Source organism: Pinus tabuliformis, chromosome Q (genome assembly GCF_031772625.1).
Source record: "Pinus tabuliformis cultivar Carrire ecotype Pingquan chromosome Q, CPIR1, whole genome shotgun sequence".
NCBI classification, from domain to species: Eukaryota; Viridiplantae; Streptophyta; class Pinopsida; order Pinales; family Pinaceae; genus Pinus; species Pinus tabuliformis.
The window spans coordinates 1,248,283,541-1,248,305,140 of record NC_142296.1 but is presented as its reverse complement, the minus strand read 5'-3'; the positions used below and the strand labels follow the sequence as shown (position 1 = coordinate 1,248,305,140).

General features: G+C 37.9%; 1 pseudogene; it reads left to right on the top strand.

Moving 5' to 3' along the window:
• Positions 1-1,631: 1,631 nt before the first annotated feature.
• LOC149224340 (branched-chain amino acid aminotransferase 2, chloroplastic pseudogene) lies at positions 1,632-2,696 on the top strand (annotated as a pseudogene).
• The last annotated feature ends 18,904 nt before the right edge of the window (positions 2,697-21,600 follow it).

Sequence of the window (21,600 nt, the reverse complement as noted above, 5' to 3'; positions counted from 1 at the left end):
CACCTAAATTTTGGTCCAATCACTTTTCAAGGTTTTAATGGTTATTCTCGTTGTTGGACTTGGTCAAAATCCTTAAAATATGAACTATCATCAAAGTTTACAATTGCTTATATTTTGACAAAGCACATTGTCCATGCATGATTTCCTTTATTCATCCACATTCTCATTTTTGGATGCATTATGGTTTTTGTCGTATAAGGCCCAAAAATTACAAAGTTTGAGCTGAAGGAGTTCTAGGAGAAAATCTCTTATCAAATATTTCACTCTAGTTTCAGTTGTAGTTTGTAGATACATTCCACTAATAAAGTGGTCCTTCAAGCCATGAGGACTTCTCTCAATGATACTCTAACATATCATGTGCATCCATGGCATACTAAACAATACGCCTAATTTAACTACATATTGGAAAATACCACTAAAACTCACATTATTTAAACCCCTGCCAATATGAACCCAATACACCTTCTCAATTTAAAAAACCCCTACTTTCACTACATATTGTAGGTATCCATTTTTTCATTACCATTTTTTACACCCTTTTCTATTTTTTCATTAACTTGACCTCCATTTTTTATATCTACCAATATAAAAACCCTTTACCCCTATTATATGCTTAATATATTATGCCATTCTTTCCCCAATATATATCCCCCAATATGAATGCACGTGGTAGGGTATTTCTGCCCCACTAAAGCCCCCATGCTTCAAGCCTTCTAAATAAATGAAACATTCACTAGTGCAAGGAGAAGAAGGTTCATAAAAATTACAACAAAAGAAAGATTTTTTTTGGAGCTCTTAAAAATAAATTGGGACAATCATGAACACCATATCTCTATATCAGGGCCATGCATGAAGATGATGATAAGGAAATATTTTTCCCATGCATGTACAAAATGAAGATGATAATTTTTATCCTTCTCATGTGGAACCAACTTTATCATTTATCCTACAAAGTACTAGTGTTACAGTATTGAATAATGAATTGTGCTTCATGACTGAAAACATTAGAGCTATTTGTGATGTTGGGAATTCAACAAAAAAAAAATGATTCTAGCGATGACTATATTGGATAGAAAGGCATTGGCTTTAAATCATTATTTTGGTGACTCATTCACCATAAATTCATTCAAATGGATTTCATATAAAATTTAATATCATTAAGGGAAAACTTGGCTTCATTTTTCCAACCCTTGTATCTCCTCTATGCAATCGTGAATTTTTAGCAGAGAGCTAGCTATTGGAAATGAGAAGTTAGAGGGTCCTGTTCAGAATACGTGCATAGTTTTTCCATTTAAAGGCTTAATCATGGAAGGAACATGAACGAGGTCATTTTTGGCATATTTCATATATCATATCTTCTAGATTCATTAGTTGCATCATATTCCTTCGAACAAAACACCTTACTCTTGCATGATTAGATGGAGATGCTCAGGAAAAAATATTATTTCTTCTACTTGCACCCAGAGAATGTCTTTGAGACATGTGGAACAAGAATTCTGGAAGAAAATATGGGGTAATTTTTGTAACATTACCTACGCAAGAAGAAGTAGCCACTAGTACCTTTTCGGATGGGATTTCTAACATTTATTAGAATGACCTAGGGTTTGGAATCAACAAAAAAAATTCATGGTATGTACGTCATGAAATGTGGCCAACATGGAATACTCTCTAGAGGAGACCTTTTCCCTTTTTGGAAATATTGAACTAAGCCCATCAATTGGTGTCTTGAACTATGGATAGGGTTTATTTGAAGGCTTAAAAGCATATAGGAGAGCTGATGGACAAATTGTTCTATTTTGTCTTGAACAAAAAACATTGCAACTGAAAATGGGTGCAAAGCACATGTGTATGCTAGCCCCATCAATAGAACGATTTGTGGAGGCTGTAAAACAAACAGTGTTGTCCAATTGGTGTTGGATGCCACTGTTTGGAAAAGTCTCTCTTTATAGACACCTGCTACTTATTTGTAGTGGATTCATTTTAGGACTTGCTCCAACTCCAGAGGTTATTTTTCTTATATATGTTTCCCTTATTGGAAACTATTTCAAGGAAGGGTTGGAACCAATTTATTTGTTGGTTGAAACAAAATACCATCGTGCCACTCCAAGTGGCATTGGAAATGTAAAAAATATAGGTAATTATGCACCCATGTTAAAAGTACGACGTAGTGCTAAAGTAGAAGGATTTTCTTATGTGTTGTATCTTGATACGATCAATAAAAAGTATATTGAGGAAATATCCTCATGTACCATATTTGTGGTGAAGGATAAATTTTTTCTACTCGAACACTGCAGGGAACCATACTTCCGGGAATTACAAGGAAAAATATCATTAAGGTGGCTTGTAGTTGAGGTTATAAGCTCCATGAGTGCTTAGTATCTGTGGATGAGTTGATGGATGATGATGAGGCCTTCTGCATAGGCACGACGATGGTTGTTTCTCTTTTGATAAGTATAGCATATCTAGATAGAAGACTGACTTATGGAATTGGAGCTCCAAGATAAGTTTCACAAGAAATGTATTCAAATCTTACAAATATTAAGATGGATTTGGCATGTGATAAAATGGGATGGACAATAGAGGTGGAGTATCTAGTTAACAAAGAGAATAAGCATCTTGTGATTAATCACAAAGGAGAGGAGGAACTTGTGACTAACTGTGTACTAGAAAAGAGAATTGCAATTAATCGTGTATAGGAATACAAATAGCGACCCATCACAAATTAAGGAGGTTAATTATTCGAAATCACAAACCATAGGCTGACCAAGCAACAATGTGTTTCACAACAATAATAGTCCTCAAAGATTTAAAAATATCATTGTCGCTCTACCTAGCTAATTTGAGTTGTAGTGTAGGGGAAGGATGGAAGAGTAATGAAACAATTCACATTCTCATGCAATGGATCAACCATCCATGATTTCATTTTTTTTAAATGTTGCTATCCTACTATGTAAAGAATGGAAGCAAATGACAATTTTAAATCTTGTAGAAGCTTTGGAACTTAGGAAAAAGTAACACTACACGTAACATGGAGGAGCACATGACATGTCACCAAAAGAAATCTATCCTCATTGCCAAAGAGCAAGAAATTCATGGACCTAATCGATTTGATACAGATGGGTTTGATTCTACTCCTCGATCTAAAAAGTTACATAGTTTCTAGATGAATGTTTCCCTTATGAATGTAGAAATATAGTGACAAAATTACAACTGCTTAAGGAATTAAACTAAATCAAGAGACACAATTCTACTCTACTGCTCCGCGGAAAGTAATTCACAATTTAGAACAACACGCGTAAACATGCATCATCAAATACTCAGGTACACAAATATTTCTAAGGTAAACAAATGCTAAAAACCCCTTAAGCTCATTTTCATTAATCAATTGAATTGAAAAAAAATTACAATTGTGATCTCTCGATCTGAGGAAAAATTGCAAGAGTAAAATTTTCTCACTATGCCTACACTAGTGTTGCCCACACTTGCTTTGCACGCACTCGTTCTACCTATACTCACACTACCTGCCACATGGTTCCTGCCCTCACACTATTAGCAATCACGCTCCTCACACTCTCTCTTATTTCCTTGCGCAATTCCTAAGGAAATAATCTCATATTCTTTAAGAATTTCCTCCAAATTGATAGCGCAATTCCCAAGAATTGATCACCTAACCAATACTTTAAATTGTACACGCAATCTAGTAATAATTAATCGTACACTGCCTTGAAATCTCCACCACAACTGAGGAATTTTAATTCCTTTCATGCACTAGCTATTTTGGGTTAATTGATTTGTTAATTATAAGATCACTGAGTTAAATTGTTGTCCCACTACATAACTGACCTCCAACTAGTTCTATCAATAGTTGGAACTAGTTTAACTGAGAACGACTAGAAATAACTGAGCTTGATTGCTACAAAGTAGAAATCGCACAAGCTTAACTAAACTCCAAGCCTCTAACTCAAATTTACTGAGCTATCTGAGTCACAAGGGACATGTCACCTTAGTTAACTGCCTCCAAGTTGTCTTCTTATGTGGAAATTTGAATTTTCTCAATTTGACAAAGGAAAAGTCAAATTGAGCCTTCTTGCTACACTTCTCAACACTCCCTCTTATCAAGAAAGGTAAACCACCCCTATATTACACCTGTGTAGCACTACCTCTCACATTTGATATTGCCTTGCAATAACTACAACTGAGAAGCATCCAAAAACATTGAATCAATTGTATCTGCAACTCTCTACTCGGAAAATTGTGTTGTTTCTGACTCTGTTACTAAGCCTCCTACTCATTTTTCAACACTCCTTAGTATTTGACTAACACTCATCCTCCTGCTACTAAATAATGTGGGCCCTTGTAGCAAGGTAATGATCCATGAGATGGACACCTCAATGGACCCTGCCCAAATTTTTGTAATTTTCAGACTAAGGATCTACATCACTCCACCTCCCTCCTCGAGGTATAGTTGCAATTGATCCCTATACCCACTTGGCTTGAAGTCTTCTTATTCTGAAGGTCTCTAACTAGTCCTCATCATCATCATCCTGTTGGTCATCCCAACTACCAACTAGCTGAGGCTACATCTTCAGAGCTCTATCTTGCTCCCTCTCAACCACCACACCTCTTATCCCTGCCTTTCTCCTCAAGGATGCACATTCTCCCACCTCGAGTTTATACAAAATCATGACTCGAAAACCTATATTATTCACTTACCTAGTAAGTATGTGTATCAGAAAGGATTTACCTTTGTTGAATATCACATCATAACCATGGTCTTCCAAAACTGTTGTAGAGATGAGATTCTTCTTTAGGACTGGCAGAAACATGACATATTTGAGGTAAAGATTGGATCTCGACTCCCTCTTAAAGGATACTATACAAATCGCGGTAGCATTGTACCTTATGTCATCCCCAAGCTCAATATGATTTTGGAGATATTTCTCCTCCAGGTCACTAAGAAACTCTATACACCCTGTCATGTGGAACGAGGCACCTGAGTCCAAGTACCACACACTCCCCATCACAGTGTAGGCCATGCATGTGATAAGGGTGAATTCTAGCTTAAATTATGAATCCAATGCTTCACCTGTTGCTCCTCTTGTAGGCTCCTTCTTGTTGGACTTTTTGTGTGGACACTTTGTAGCATAGTGCCTGAATTCATGAAAATTGAAGAATTTTATTTTGGACAAGTATTTATTCTTGCCCCCTTGGCTGGATTCTGGTTTGGTTTGATATTTCTTCTATTTTCCCTTCTTTCCCTTTCCAACCAATGAAAAATTGTCTTCATCCTTCCCCTTGGATGATATTACATCTATGGTATTCTGCCTGATCTCTTCTTGTGCCAAATCAAACCACAAGTGTTCCCAATTCGGTAATTTCTCCCTCCCGTTCATCGAGTCGTGATAGCTACGCCAGCTTTTGGGAAGGCCTAGACGAGCTAGGCTCACCAAGTAATATTCTGCAATGTTCACACCAATCCATCCAATCTCATCCCAAGCTTGTGTAAATCTTGTGAGATATTACGGAATCATGTCCTTCTTGTGCGTCTTGATATTTTGAAGTTTGTCTTTGAGAGATAGTTTTCTATGATCACTGCTATTCTCGAACAACTTTGTGAGTTCCTTCCACATTGTGAATGGAGTTTATTTCTCATGGATATTTGAGACAATGTGGTCTCACACTCCCTCCAAGGTTATTCTCCTTGCCTTGGCTACATCTTTCTTCCATTGGGCTAGGTTTTGGGCGTCAACTAATCCTAGTTTTGGACTGTTTGTCTTGACATATTTGAACAATCTATTTTCATGAAGCACTACCTCCATGATATCCTTCAATGCAATTAAATTCAAGCTTCCTTCCAAGGCATAGTCTAATCTCAATCTGTTGAAGGTTATCTTTCCAAATATGAAGAGTTCATGCTACATTGAAGTTGTAAATTCGAACCTCCTGAGGAACAACTTCGAAATTCTTGTTCTAATGTGAATCCAGGTCTAATACCATCTAGAAATATGGTGACAGAATTGCAACTTCTCATGAAATTAAACTAAAACAAAGAGACACAATTATACTATACTTCTTATGAAAAGTAATTCACAACTTAGAACAACATGCGTAAACATGCATCATCAAATACATAGGTAAACATATGTTTTTGGGTGAAAACAACTACTAAAAACCCCTTAATATCTTTTTCACTAATCAAGTAAATTGAGAAATAATTACAATTGTGATCTCTCGCTTTGAGGACAAACACAAGAGTAAACTTGCTCTAACTCTGCCTACACTTGTGTTTCCCGCAGCCGCGATGCCTCCACTCGCACTGCTTGCTCTCGCAGTACCTGCACTCATTCTACCTGCACTCACACTTCTAGCACTTTCTCTTATTTTGTTACGTAGTTCCTGAGGAAATAGGTTATTATTGTTTATGAATTTCCTCCAAATTGATTGTGCAATTCCTAAGGATTGATAAGCTAACCAAATACTCTAAATTATACACTCAATCGATTATATAATTAATTGTACACTGCCTTGGAGTCTCCACCATAGCTAGGGAATTTGAATTCCTTGCATGCACTAGCTATTTTGGGTTGATTGATCAACTAATTAGATCATCATTGAGTTAGACTGTTGTCCCATTGCACAACTGACCTCCAACTAGTTCTATCAACAGTTAGAACTAGTTTAACTAAAAACAACTAGAAATAACTGACCTTGATTGCTATAAATTAGCAATCACACATTCTTAATTGAACTCCAAGACCTCTAAAACGAATTTACTGAGCTAACTGAGTGACAAGATCTATGTCACCTTGGTTAACTACCTCCAAGTTGTCCATTGATGTGGAAATTCAAATTTTTCTCAATTTGACCAAGCAAACTCAAATTGAACCTTTCTTGCAACACTTCTCAACTATCCCTCTTAGTAAGAAAGGGATTTTCAACCACCCCTATCTTGCACCTGTGGAATTTATTATGGAACTACCTCTCATCGTTGTTATTACAATGCAACAACTGCAACTGAGAAGCCACCAAAAAAATTGAATCAATTGTGTCTACAACTATCCATTGGGAAAATTATGTTGTTGTTAACTCTACTACAGAGCCTCCTGCTCTATTATCAACACTCCTTTGCACTCCTCAATATATAACTGACACTGATCCTCATGATACTTGAATATTGTGGGCCCCTGTAACAAGGTACTGATCCATGAGAAGGACACCTCGATAGACCCTGCCCAAATTTCCGTAATTCTAGGACTAAGGACCTACATCACTCCACCTCCCTCATGGAGATGTAACTACAATTTGTCCCTCTTCCCACTTGGATCGAACTATCCTTCTATTGAAGGCATCTTCCCTTTCCAACCAATGAATTTCTTTTCATCCTCTCCCTTGGATAAAATTCTATCTCTAGTATTTTGCCCAATCTCTTCTTATAACAAATAAGACCACAAGTGTTCCCAATTCAGTAATTTCTCCCTCCCGTTCATCAAGTCCTGGTAGTTATTCCAAATTTTGGGAAGGCCTAGAAGAGTTATGTTCACTAGGTCATCTTCCACAACATTCACACCAGCCCATCCAATCTCATCCCAAACTTGTGTAAATATGGTGACATACTATTGAATAGTATCATTATTTTGCATCTTGATATTTCAATGTTTGTCTTTGAGGGTCAGTTTTATATGATGACTTCTATCCTTGAACAACTCTTCCAGTTCCTTCCACATTACGAAAGGAGTTTATTTCCCATGGATATTTGAGAAAATGTGTTCTCACACTCCCTCCAAGATTACTCTTCTTGCCTTAGATACATCTTTCTTCCATTGGGATAGATTCTAGACATCAGTTGACCCTGGTTTTAGAATGTATGTCTTGACATATTCCAGCAATCCATTGTCATCAAGCACTGCCTTCATGAGACCCTTCAATGCAATGAAATTATAGTTGCCTTCCAAGGAATAGTCTAATCTCAATTCGTTGAAGGTCATCTTTCCAACTTTGAAGAGATCATGCTACACTAAAGATGAAAATTCGAACCTCCTCAGGAAAAACTTCCAACTTCTTTTTCTAATGTGAATCATTCTTTAATACCATGTAGAAATATGGTGATATAATTGCAAATTCTCGAGAAATTAAACTAAAATCAAGAGACAAAATTCTACTATATTGCTCTACGAAAAGTAATTCACACTTTAGAACAACATGTGTAAACATGCATCATCAAATACACAGGTATACAAACGTTTCTATGAGAAAATAACTGCTAAAAACCCCTTAAGATGGTTTTCATTAATTAAGTGAATTGAGAAACAATTATAAGTGTGATCTCATGCTCTCATGGAAAACTGCAAGAGTAAACTTGTTCTCACTCTGCCTGCACTTCCGCTATCCACACTTAATCTGCTTGCACTCATGCTTGCCACACTCGCCTTGCCTACACTCTTGACAACCTACACTCTTGCTGCTCGCACTCTCTTATTTCCTTGCACAATTATTAAGGAAATAAGCTCCTATTCTTTAGTAATTTCCTCAAAATCGATTGTGCAATTCCCAAGGATTTTTCACCTAAACAATACTCTAAACTATACACTCAATCTAGTATATAATTAACTGTACACTACCTTGGAATCTCCACCACAACTGAGTAATTCAAATTCCTTGAATGCACTAGATATTTTGGGCTAATTTAGTAGTTAATTACAAGATCATCAAGTTACATTGATCTCCCACTACATAGTTGACCTCCAACTAGTTATATCAACAGTTGGAACTAGTTTAACTGAAAACAACTTGAAATAACTGAACTTGATTGCTAAAATTAGCAATCACACACGCTTAGCTGAACTCCTAGATATCATGGGCCATTATAGAAAGGTAATGATCCATTAGAAGGACACCTCAAAAGACCCTGCCCAAATTTCTGCAATTATGGGACTAAGGATCTACATCACTCCACCTCACTCCTGGAGGTATAGCTTCAATTTCTACCTCTTCCATCTTGGATCAAACTCTCCTTCTATTGAAGGTCTCTAATTGGTCCTGATCATCATCATCTTGCTAGTCATCCCAACTACCAACTAGCTGAGGCTACATCTTGAGAGATCTATCCCACTCCCTCTCAACCACCACATCTCTAATATGTGCCTTGCTCCTCAAGGTTGCACATTCTCCCACCTCAATTTTATACAGGTTCTTGACTTGATCACCTATCTTCTTCACCTATCTGGTAGGTATGTGTCTCAAGAAAAGATTTACCTTTGTTGAAGATCACATAATAACCACGGTCTTCCAAAACTACTTCAGAGATGAGGTTCTTATTTAGGCTTGGCACAAACATGACATACATGAGGTGAAGAGGGGATCATAACTCCCTCTTAAAGCGTATTGTACCAATATCGCTATCATTATACCTTTCGTTGTCCCCAATAACAATATGCATCTCGATATCTCTCTCCTCCAGGTCACTAAAAAAATCACTACACCCTATCATGTGGAACAAGGCACTTGAGTCCAACTACCACACAATCCCCATAATAGTTATGTCCACGGATGTGATATGGGTGAAGTCTATCTCAAACTATGAAGCCATTGCATCACGTGTTGCTCCTCTTTTAGGCTCATTCTTGCTAGACTTTTTGTGTGGACACTTTGTAGAATAGTGCTTGAATGCATGAAAATTGAAGCAATTTGTTCTGGACAAGTATTTTTTCTTGTCCCCTTGGTTGGATTTTGGTTTGGTTTGATATTCCTTCCCTTTTCCCTTCTTTCCCTTTCTAACCATGCAATTTTTTCTACATTTTGTCCCTTGGATTAAATTCCAACTTTGGTATTCCTTCCGATCTCTTCTTGTACCAAATCGGACCACAAGTGTTCCCAATTCAGTAATTTCTCCCCTGGTCACTGAGTCTTGGTAGCTATGCTAGATTTTGGGAAGGCCTAGAAGAGTTAGAATCACTAAGTCTTCTTTTGCAACATTCACACCAATCCCTACAAGATCATCTCAAAATTGTGTAAATATGGTGAGATACCGTGTAATAGTTTCATTCTTGTGCATGTTGATATTTCAAAGTTTGTCTTTGAGGGCCAGTTTTCTATAATCACTTATATTCTCGAACAGCTACATCAGTGCCTTCCACATTGCGAAATGATTTTGTTTTCCATGGAGATTTGAGACAATGTGATCTCATACTTCCTCCAAGATTATTCTCATTTCCTTGGCTACATATTTCTTCAATTGGGTTAGGTTCTGGGAATCAACTGATACTGGTTTTGGAATGTCCATTTTGACATATTCCAACAATTTTTTTCATCAAGCACCACCTCCATGCAATGATATTGAAATTTCCTTCCAAGTCATACTCTAATCTCAATCTGTTGAAGGTCATATTCCCAACTCTGAAGATATCTTAATACATTTAAGTTGCGATTTTGAACCTCATGAGAACAAATTCAAAATTCTTGTTCTAATGTGAATCCAGGTCTGCTACCATGTATAAATATGGTGATATAATTACAACTTCTCAGGAAATTAAACTATAATCCAAAGACACAATTGTACTCTACTTCTCTGTGGCTATTGGTTCACTATTTAGAGTGACATGTGCAAACATGCATCATCAAATACACATGTATACAAATGTTTCTAGCGGAAATAAACTAATAAAAGCCCCTTAAGCTCATTTTCATTAATAAAGTGAATTGAGAAACAATTACAATTGCAATCTCTCACTCTAAGGAAAAATTGCATGAGTAAACTTGTTCTCACTCTACCTGCACTCGCGTTGCCCGCACTTGTGTTTCTTGCACTCGTGATGCCTACACTCATGTTGCTTGCACTCATGTTTCCTACAATCGTGCTGCCTGCACTCATGCTACTCGCACTTGCTCTTATTTCCTTTCACAATTCCTAAGGAAACATGCTCCTATTGTTTAGGAATTTCCTCCAAATTGATTGCACAATTCCCATGGATTGATCACCTAACTAATACTCTAAAGTGTACACTCAATCTAGTATATAATTAATCATACATTGCCTTGGAATCTCCACCATAGGTAAGGAATTCAAATTCCTTGCATGAACTATCTATTTTGGTCTGATTGACCAGTTAATTTGATGATCACTATCCCAGTACACAACAACTGATCTCCAACTAGTTCTATCAACATTTAGAACTAGTTTAACTTAAAACAACTGGAAATAACTAAGTTTGATTGCTAAAAATTAGTAAACACAAATGACTAACTGAACTCCAAGCCCTCTAACTCGAATTTATTGAGCTAACTGAGTGACAAGAGCAATGTCACCTTGGTTAACTACCTCCAGGTTATGAGCTAATGTGGAAATTCAATTTTTCTCAATTTGACCAAGGAAATGTCAGATTGATCCTTTCTTCCTACACTTCTCAACTTTGAAAATGTGCAAACAACTTTGAAAAGGAGATTGTCATCATACAAAAACAGCAGTTACCTTCTGTCAAGGATACATAGGCATCAACATATAATACTAGAACATACTTATAGCCTGGAAATTATACTTAAGAATGATGTAGCATTTAGAACCCTTTTAGTTAAGTACGGGGTCGACCTTGTTTATTGGGACGATGTTAACAAGTATTAAAATTTTTGTCCACTATATAAACTTGTTGTGTGGAGGAATGGAAAATGAAGATGATCTTCTAATGCATGATTTTATTGGGATGGATAGAAAAGGTTTGATTATATAATATTACTTGCAATATGGGAAGCATTGGCACTTCCCTATTTTGAGAATCATGATGGACAAGTCTGTGATATTTAGAGATCTATTTAAAGTCATTAAAAGGGAATTTTCAACAACATTTTGTTTTCAAAGGCATGCAGCTTAGTTCTGGTGAGATTTTATTCAGTTTAATGGTAGATACCAATTCTACCCTAAAGAAGAAGGACCCCAATGAATAAGGCTCACTCACCAACAAAATTTAGGTTAGTTGTGAGAGAGGTTTTATGCATGCTTTGAGTTGATTTGAGGTTCGATGGTTTGACCAAGAAATAATTCCAGTATCCTTTACTTGGATATGTGATGATGTGTTTGGCACTAGACTCTAATTCATTACATTGAAAATGGTTCTAGACGGGTGTTATGGAAATATGATTGATTCTCCTCTGAACACATAAAATCTCCACAAATCTGCACATAGGTATAATGCCAAGCCATGATATTTGTAGCTTGGGTCTTTGAGAAGTATGAGGCATGAAATTGGCATTATGGGTTGGGTCATGAGATAAATTTGTAACCTATGCATCCATGTGGGCCCATAACCCTTCTCCCACTTGTTGTTTTCTTTCCACAGGGGGCCACAAGAGAGCTTAGTTATTTTTCCAACCGTGAAATGCCCATTGTTTCTCTACAACAAGAGAACTTCTCAGAGCTCACAGATTTTGTCAATGCATCTACAATATTCTTCAAAGTTTCCACCTTTACTAGCAACACATTTTTGTCTTCTATCATATCCATCACAAAGTGATACTGAACATCAATTTGCTTTGTCTTTGAATGATATGTGGGGTTCTTTACCAAGAAAATTGCACTTTGGCTGTCACAGTCTATCCTTATAGCTTCCTGTACTATCCCCATACTTGAACACAATCTCTGAAACCAAACTGCTTCCTTGCTTCCATGAGTGGCTGCCATGTATTCTGCCTCTGTAATTGACAGTGCCACTACCTTTACTTTCTTACTCATCCAACTGCCTGCACCTCCAAATAGGTTAAACACATACCCACTTGTAGATCTTCTCTGATCCATATCTCCAGCCCAGTCTGCATCAAAAAGACATGAATATCCAAAAATCTATCTAATCTTGGTCTTCCTTGGTAGCACAAAGCATAATCACTAGTGCCATGAAAATACCTAAAAACCCACTTCACTGCTGTCCAGTGCTCCTTCCCTGGTTTTGACATAAACCTGCTCAATACTGCCACTGCATGTGCAATGTATGGTCTAGTATAGACCATTGCATACATCAGGCTACCGACTGCACTTGCATATGGAACACGGGACATGTCCTCTTCCTCTTCTTGTGTCTTGGGACACTGTTCAGCAGATAACCTCACACCTACACGAATATGAACCTTCACGGATTTACTATCCTACATATTAAACCTTTGCAATATTGTCTCAACATACTTCCTCTGGTTTAAGCAGAGCTTCCTCTTTATACGGTCTCTTTTAATTTCCATGCCCAAAATATAGTTTACAACACCAAGATCTTTCATGTCGAATTTGAAGGACAATTGGGTCTTCAAATCCTAGATAATTTCTTTGTCATTTCCAGCCAACAACATATCATCCACATACAAGACCAGATAAATAACACGGTCACCAATTAAATTAAAATACACACAGTGATCTGCTTTTCTTCTGGTGAAGCCAAGTCCCCGTATAAATGTATCAAATTTTTGATACCACATCCTTGGTGACTATTTTAACCCATACAAAGACTTCTTTAACTTACACACTAGTTTTTTCTTACCCTTCACCACAAAGCCTTCAGGTTCCTTCATGTATATCTCCTCTTCTAGATCCCCGTGAAGAAATGGTGTCTTCACATCCATCTATTCTACCTCAAAATCAAAAGCAGGAGCAATAGATAAAAGTAATCTAATAGAAGTTACCATGGCAACAAGAGAAAAAATATCACCAAAATCAATTCCTGACACTTGGGAATAACCTTTTTCTACCAACTAAGCTTTGTATTTCTCCACTTTTCCTTCTACATTTGTCTTCTTTTTGAACACCCATTTGTTGCCAATGGGTTTCCTTCTAGCCGACAACTCCACCAGATCCCAAACCTCATTTTTGTGCAAAGATGCCATTTCATCAACCATGGCCTCTTTCTAGAGTTTTCCATCCTCTGAATCCACTGCTTCCTTCATAGTTCTGGGATCATCATCAGTAACAGACAAAGCAAAATTTGAACAGAAAGTAGATGGACTATACCTTTCTGGTTGCCTTCTTTCTCAAACTGATCTTCTCACAACTGGAGTTTGTGGCTCTTCATCTTCTGATTCCTTGTCTGTTGTAGAGTCTGATTCTTCCTCCTTTAGCTCAAACTCTATCTTTTAAGGTTCCTTTGGTTGGGCTTCATGTTTAATAACATCTTTTACCTCTCTGAACACCACATCTCAGCTATACACATCCTTCTGTGTGACTGCGTTCCAAAGCTTATAACCCTTTAAACCATCCTTATACCCAATAAAGATGCACTTTTCAGATTTACTATCCAACTTGGTTCATTTCTCCTTTGGAACATGTACATATGCATCACATCCAAATATCCTCAGATGTGAAAGAGAGGGTTTCTTACCTGTCCATACCTCTTGTGGAGTCTTATCCTCCAATGTTGATGAAGGTGACCTGTTGACCAGGTAACATGCAGTATCCATCGCCTCTACCCAGAATTCATGTCCTAACCCGGCACCACTAAGCATGCTTCTTGCCCTTTCCATCAACGTCTCGTTCATTCTTTCTGCAACTCCATTTTTCTGAGGTGTATATGGAGTAGTTTTCTGTCGTGCTATACCACACTTCTTACAGAATTCTTGAAATTCCTTACTGCAAAACTCTCCGCCATTATTTGTCCTCGGCACCTTTATCTTCTTCTCTATCTGGTTTTCCACTAGAGCCTTAAATTCTTTAAACCTATCAAAGACATCAGATTTCTTCTTAACGAAATATATCCATGTATTCCTTGAGAAGTCATTTATAAATGATACATAGTACACAGACTTGCCCAGTGATGGAACCTTCACAGGTCCAAAGACATCATTGTGCACAAGCTCTAATATATGTTTCTCCCTCTTACCACCAGAGGGGAAACTCACCTGATTATGCTTCCCATCTACACAATTTTCACAGAAAGCTATTACTCATACCTTCTACCATACCTTTACCATGAAGTATTCGAAGGCCCTTCTCTCCAATATGTCTAAGCCTTTGATGCCACAACATGGTCTTCTCTCTAGAGACCACTAGATTTTCTGCTCCACTTTCAGGAACCATAGAACTATTACACCCATCAATAACAGTGCTACCTTGCAACTTGTACAGAGTTCCAATCCGAACTTCCCGCATCAATACTAGTGTTCCCCGAACCATTTTGCAGGTATCCTTCTCGAACACTATTTTTACACCTGCATCATCCAACTTGCTTATAGAAATCAGATCTCTGGCTAATGCATGAATATGTAGAACACCTGGAAGCATTCTAACCCTTCCACCTTGCAACTTCAACTTTACTTTTCCGCGACCAATGATTCTAGCCTTCCTGTCATCCCCTAAGAAGACATCACCACCATCATATTTCTCATACTCGCAGAACCACTCTCTATGGGGATTGAAGTGAAAGGATGCAACTGAGTCAATCAACCATGCCTCATGATCTACATGTGTACTTGAAGAAGCCAAGTACACATCCCTACATTCATCTAAGGTGGTTTTCACCTCTGCAAAAGGAGCCTCATCAAATCCCTTTCCTTTGTTAGGAGCTTTAGATTTACAGTCCCTTTTGAAGTGGCCTTCCTTTTTTCATTTACAGCACACCACCTTTATAGGTTTTCCTAGAGATTTAGATCTCCATCTAGATTTAGATCTCCCACTCGATGACTTATTTTTGTTTCTGTTTTGGGACCTTCCTCGTACAAACAAGGCATCACCATTTTGGCTCTCCATATTTTTCGGTCTCATCTCCTTCGTCAGCAAGGCCGAGACTATTTCATCAAACTACAAGGTCACTGCATTGCTATCTATTGCAATAACCAGACTATCCCACGAATCTGGTAGAGAACACAACAAACTGATGCACTTATCTTCATCTAAAATTTTAATATCAATAGATGCTAACTGACTGACCACAGTATTAAAAGCGTTTAGATGCTCTATCACCGAGTTTCCATCTTTCATCCTCAGGTTATATAACTTTCTCTGCAGGAACAGTTTATTCACCAAAGACTTAGATTGGTATAAAGTCCCTAACTTGTCCCACAAAGCCTTCGTCGTAGCTTCCCCTGATACATTCAGCAATACTGAATCTGAGACACACAATCGAATTGTGCTCTTTGACTTTCGATCCAACTTCTTCCATTCTTCATCGAACACTCTCGTTGGTTTAGTACCCAGATCTACCATGATCTATTGATCTTTATGCACCAATATATCCTCCATCTTGAGTTTCCACAACTCAATACTCTGACCATTAAATTTGTTGATCTCTATCTTTCCACCACTCACCATCTTCTTTCACCACCAGAATCGATCTCGCAGATCTCCCACTGAACAGGGTCTACCATAGGCACGAGTGATACCCCTCAGCAACAAAGGCGTCCCCTTGAAGCCAAATCTGTTCTGATACCAAATGTAGCTTTTAACCCCGTGCGGAAATTACCTGCATACGAATTCTAAAACACAGAAAATAAACAATGCGAGAGCATAACACATAAAACAAATATACACAAAGATTTTCCCTTGGATCCCGAAACCGAGACTACCAGCTTGATTTTTCATTATATTCCTTTCAATGTTATAATACATATTTATACATGCCGAAGCATCCAATACCATGGACCGAAAAACCATCGCGTCCAATACCATGGACTGAAAACCATCGCGTCAAAAAAAAACATGTGCAAAAATCATGCACAAAACCATTGGTGGGTCCACCCAACCTAACATAGGGTCCAAAACCAAAATTTTTTGGTGCGCTGCCCTGGACCCCATAAAGTGGGGTTACGGGTACACCTCAAACCCCCAGTGACCCCCCTCTAAGCCCCCAGTTAACTATGTGGGCTAGTCGTGGAAAGAATATAACACAACCCAACAAGGTCATGAGACTAATTTGTAACCTATGCATCCATGTATGACCATAAACTACCATAGAGGTTGTGAAACCTTCATATGTTATGTAAAACAACTCAGCATGGTTCAGAAGGGCTTGACGATTGGATTGGTTTAATTCCACACCAACATTTACTGATGAATTGATGAAAGTAGAGCTCATGGGCATTCACTAGATTGGCATTCATTGGAATTCACTTATTCCATGGGTGGTTAACTATATTGGAGGGTTAAAAAAAATTCTAGGTTTTTATACCCTCTCTGCCACCAGTACTCTACATTATTTTATGTATTTTCGTTTTCCAAGCATATTTCATGGTTCTTTATTGAATATTGGTGCTCTTCTAAGGTAGCACACCATATTACTTCATCTACTATAATAATTCTTTGGACTTCGGTTAGTAGTTTCCATGCATGCTTAGTATTCTTAATATGCATTGCTTTTCAAATGTTGATTTCACAGTTTAATATAAACTGTTGATAATTTATTTAAATATTTTATATACAAAATGATGCTTGTTTGTTAGGAACATTGTTTATTTTTTGACCACCATATATGGGACCTCGTTGGTTTCGCTAGTGTGAATATATAGTGGGTTGTGTTGGATTGGGTTGCGTGGGGTGGGTTGATTCTGATAATAATCGTAATCCATTCTTCTAAAGCATCTCATAATTTACAATAGCAAGAAGATGAAGTGATCCATATGTTGTCACAGTGGCAACTACCCTTCTCGATGGATGTTACATCCATGGCTACCCAGTTACAGATATCATAAATGTTGAGGGATAGGTGTTACTCTGTCTTCCGGGCCTTTAGTATGCCCTCTTCTTTTGTAAAACTAGGGAGCATCTAGCCCTTGCCATCAAAGGCATATTGAAGAGCATGATTAAAAGGCATAGTCAATCATGTACCTGGGCTACTCAAGAAGACAGCTAGCCACACCAAAAAGCTCACAAGGATGACTCCAGCTAAAGCAACTCTAGTACTCCCAATCTTAATTTCACTCAATGAGCTGGGCATGATTAATTCTCTTTTAGATATGGATCTCAGTTGTGTAATATTTTCAATCCATAATTGCAGAGAGTATTTTTCCAGGGACAAAGTATCATAATTTCCATCATATGTTGCAAATTACATGTTGTAGATGCCCATAGGCATATGCAAATACTGTGACCTTAGTAAGCTAATAGTTCCAAAAAAATAGTGAGTAGACCCAGTAGGCTTGCTATACGTCTATAATAATTACATATGCAAAAAATCACCAGTGGGTGATCACTGTTCAGAAACCCAAAAGTGTTGTATACATGTTATGGAACTATTAAGAAGACAAAAAGTCTTGTAGATTTTAGGGGCTATCCGCCCACCGAAGTTCTTGCTCTATATATGGCCTATGAAAGTACTGGTAGGTCATTTCCGGTGAATGTTCTGTGATCAGCCATTCTCCTTGAGGACGATGTGATGGCTCTTTCGATAGCTTGTCCGCACCTTCATTACGCTCCATGTAGATATGAGTGCATGAAATATGATCAAAATGTGTTTTGAGAAAAACAATATCATCCATAATAGTTCTTAGAGAATATGCATGGCATGTAGCTGTGTTGTTAAACCAATTTATGACTATTTTGGAGTCCCCAAATATTTGAATGTGTCTGCAATTTTTAAGAATGGCAAAATGTATCAAGTGACAAAGGGTGATCAGCTCTGCATAATTATTTGTGCCCTCACCTAAGCCCATGCAAATGTGGAAAAAATGTGTGTCTGATAGTTGTAGTATTACACCCCCCCTGCCCCCCCCCCCCCACAACCCTGAGCTTTTGCTGCCCCATCAAAATATACCCAAGGCTTGGTTCTTTCCATCTGTTCCTATGTGATAATATTCGGTCTATTGGTATATTCTTCAGCTGGAAGTTCCTCATAGGCCGAGCAGATCTTTGGTTGAATCAGAACCCAATTTATGAGTCAGTCCTGGAAGATGATATTGTTTTGACACATCCATATGTTCCAAGAGACCAGAAGCAGCAGATTTCTGATTTTTGGATCAGTAGCAGCTCCCCACTAGCTATCCCAGGTAGTAGGGATATCCACACCATGCCAGATTAGGTTGATATTAAGCATTTTCAATACTTGCGACCAAATCTTTTTTGAAGAAGGACAATCAAGGAATAAGTTTTGGTTCGATTCCTCTTCCTGGTGACAAAGTACACACTAGGTAGGGCCTGTAAATGCCCTTTTCCTTAGATTTGCTCTTGTGGGTGTTTTATCCTCAATGATATTCCACATTAATAGTATAGTGCGCAGGGGAGCTTTTAGCTTCCAAAGCTGAGTCCACCAACTCATTAATCTGTCTGGTTTTACCCCTGCTTGAATGAGGTTATACCCATGCTTGGATGAGTAATGACCCTTTTTGGAGAGACCCCAAAGCAGTTGATCCTCGTCCTCATTGAGTCAGACATGGGATTCTGAAAAAGCTTGCAGATAATTTTTCCACTATCTATTCCAATGGATTGGGATGTTCCAATCCTCATCAATGCGCCAAGCTCGTAGAAGAAAGGTTGAATTGTGTTGATCTCCAAGTTGAGATATATACATGATACCAATGTTGTGTACGAATGTGATCAAATCAGGGGAAGCTGATATATATTCCCACAACTGGTCCACAGATCAATTCCAATGCGCACAGATGCCCCATTACCAATCTTCCAGAGGAGGCCTCTTTTGATAATGGACAGGGTGTTAAGGATGGCCCTCCAGATGACATGGATACCTTTTCTGTTCCAAGAGGGTCTTCTAATCCACTCACTTATGGAACTGGGCCAAATGTATTTGTGGGAGACTACCTCTGACCAGAGGCTCTTATGGGTCAGGAGCAACCAACCTTGTTTAGCTGCCAGAGCTTGTGCAAAAGCCAGAAGGTGCTTTAGTCCCCAACCTCCCCATTTTTTGGGATTTGCAATTCTACTCCATTTGACCCAGGCAAATGGCTTCCCATCCTTTTGTCCCCTCCACAAGAAATGGCTGCAAATTTTTTGGATCCTATGTAGAATCCCCAGAGGCATCCAAGACAAGGACATCCAGAAAATCGGGGTAGCTTCTAAAACTACTTTGATGGGTATCAATCTTCCTACCCTGGATATAATTAGAGAGAGTCAACCAACCAGACTTTCATTTAATTTTCTACAATCTCTCACTTTAATCCAACTTTCGAATGTTGTTATATAAATGATTGAACAGACACTAACTGTGGCAGCAAATTATCTTGAGGCATTATCTAGGCAGTGAATCATCCCTGAGACATTATTTGAGGTATTGGCCTATCTCTAAGGCATTATCTATAGCAACACATTAAATCTAGGGCTTAACTGTGGTAGCAATATGTCTATGAAGCAATTCTGAGATAGCAAGATACCTTTGAGGCACTGTTGATGATACCAGATCATCCCTGAGGTATCAATTGTGGTAGTGAACCACCTCTAAGGGATTGTTTGTGGCAACGAATCACCCCTAAGGTTTCTTTGTGGCAAAAAATCATCTTGAGGTATGGTCTAGGGTTTTGAGGCAAGCAAGGTCTGGTTTGGAGTTGATTGTGGCAGCAATGAGATAGTGAAGTAATGTTTATAGGTAGAAAGGAAGGTAGAAATCCATCCTTTGTGACAACAAGGGTTTTTGGGTTTGTAACAGTAGTAGATCACCGCCTGAGACAGCATAGCACTTCCCTCACGCAACAACCGAAAGGCTATGACCCCTCACATAGAGATAGTAAGTGCTGGAAAGAGGAGGACGAATTAGGTAGTAGACTGTCAAGGGTGATAAGAGGGTTGAAGGTCACCTCATTAAAGCATTGAAGGCTAGTAAGACAATAATTAGGATCGGGGACGCCGCTGAAGAACATATGACTATTTGAATATCTTTCATTCCAATTGTAAGTTAAATGGAAGGATCTTTACTTTATATGGATTGATGAATATTGCATTGTTATTGCGAAATATTACCCTATCATACATTGTTGAAAACCATATTTCAAAATTGTGGGATAAGGGTCATTTTCACCAAGAGGGATATTACACATCTGTTGTGATTACATTTAACTTGAAGTTGCTTCTATTGCAAGTTACTTTCACTAAGTTGTTACATTACTTCTTCAAGATTTACATTAATTTGAGATGTTAGTCAACATATTGCAAATCTGAAATCACTTTTGCATGTATAGTAAATCAGATTTGAGGTCTAAACCACTTGTTTCTAATTCATATAAAGCATCTAAGTGGATCATGTAATTTATGCTTGTTCTCTTAAAGATCTATCTTGAAGCATTAGATCACTAAGTCGTTGGATCCTGTATATTACATATGCACTATATTTGTGGATTCACTTGGTTATTTGTTGAAGTATATCATTGCATTCAATCGCTTAATCATAATCAAGGTTTTCTTACGCTCTTCCAATCATCAATCATAACTCCCGTCCATTACCCAAGGGTAACATCTGTAGATTGATTTTTTCCACTAAGATGCTAGTTTAGGCAATAATATGATTCACATGTGTTTGAATGAAATTCGACAATTGAAAATAGGGTGACCTATTCATACCATATACATAGCCCATCATCAAAGGGTAGTGTGCAGAATCAAGGTTTTTTTCATGCCACATTTTTTGGAATACAAAGATGATAGATGAGAATTCCTTCAGACATGAATGTGGCACTATAAAGAGCAGGTGGACTAACCAATTTCTC